Source organism: Phalangium opilio, unplaced genomic scaffold, assembly GCF_054372755.1.
Source record: "Phalangium opilio isolate 3A_F unplaced genomic scaffold, DU_Popi_V2 ptg000695l_1, whole genome shotgun sequence".
NCBI classification, from domain to species: domain Eukaryota; kingdom Metazoa; phylum Arthropoda; class Arachnida; order Opiliones; family Phalangiidae; genus Phalangium; species Phalangium opilio.
Window position 1 is genome coordinate 60,001 of NW_028324250.1, and position 913 is coordinate 60,913.

Sequence of the window (913 nt, forward strand, 5' to 3'; positions counted from 1 at the left end):
TCGATTCCCGAAAGGTAAACTTTCGCGAACCAAGAAAAACGGTCACCTTAGGACCGACTAATCGTCTTCGAATGATCGAGTACGAAAAGCGGTCACAGTGGTCAGTAATCCGACCCTCAGACAGGCGAAACCTCGGGAAAGACCCGAGGTCGCAATGTGCGTTCGAAAGATAAGTGCTCAATGTGTCCTGCAATTCACACCAAGTCTCGCAGCTGGCTGCGTTCTTCATCGACCCACGAACCGAGTGATCCACCGCTTAGAGTCGTACTTTTTTTATTTTTCAAAAATACAAACCCTTGATATAAAGCGCTTTCCGTTAAGAAAGGCGGACGCTTGGTAACGCCCTATGATAGAGGTTATACGGATAGTGCCGGGAATTTACCGCGGAAAAAGGGTAAACTCCCGAAAATGGAATCGATCGAGCTGCCGCGGAGTTGAATTCCGCGGCCCGAGCCCTCTATCTTCCATGCGCTCAGACACGAAAGATTCCACACTCGAGCAGTCTGGTCCGCCGAGATTTTTTTCATTCCACCGGAGAGCGATTTCTACCCGTCGCGACCCGTTCAACGGCAATCACGAAGCGACAAAGCCAGCCAGGGACTTTCGAAGGGAGCACCACGAGGGTGAATCCAAACTTCGGTCTGTACACCCGTTAATCACTCGTCGACGCCGTAAGAGAAGTTTACGGCGCCGCTCGTGTCGTGAAGGCACTGCTATGTCGCGAACGAAATCGCATCGTCGGTAGGTCGTGAACGGATTTACCGTCGTTCTCTTGCCAGTGGGGGTATCGGGTAAAGAACGCGACGAAACGTTCTTTACGACGACGAAACCCTTCTTCCTAAGAAGATTAAAAAATTTTGAAAAGTTTTTTCGCCGAGTAACTCGTACCCATAGAATGGCGCCGGTTAAACCT

General features: G+C 50.4%; 1 non-coding gene across 1 annotated transcript; it reads right to left on the reverse strand.

The window, feature by feature from the left end:
* Positions 1-110: 110 nt before the first annotated feature.
* On the reverse strand, positions 111-264 carry LOC149588036 (5.8S ribosomal RNA). Its single transcript, XR_016380130.1, has one exon. It is a non-coding gene; the product is annotated as a 5.8S ribosomal RNA (ribosomal RNA).
* Positions 265-913: the final 649 nt, after the last annotated feature.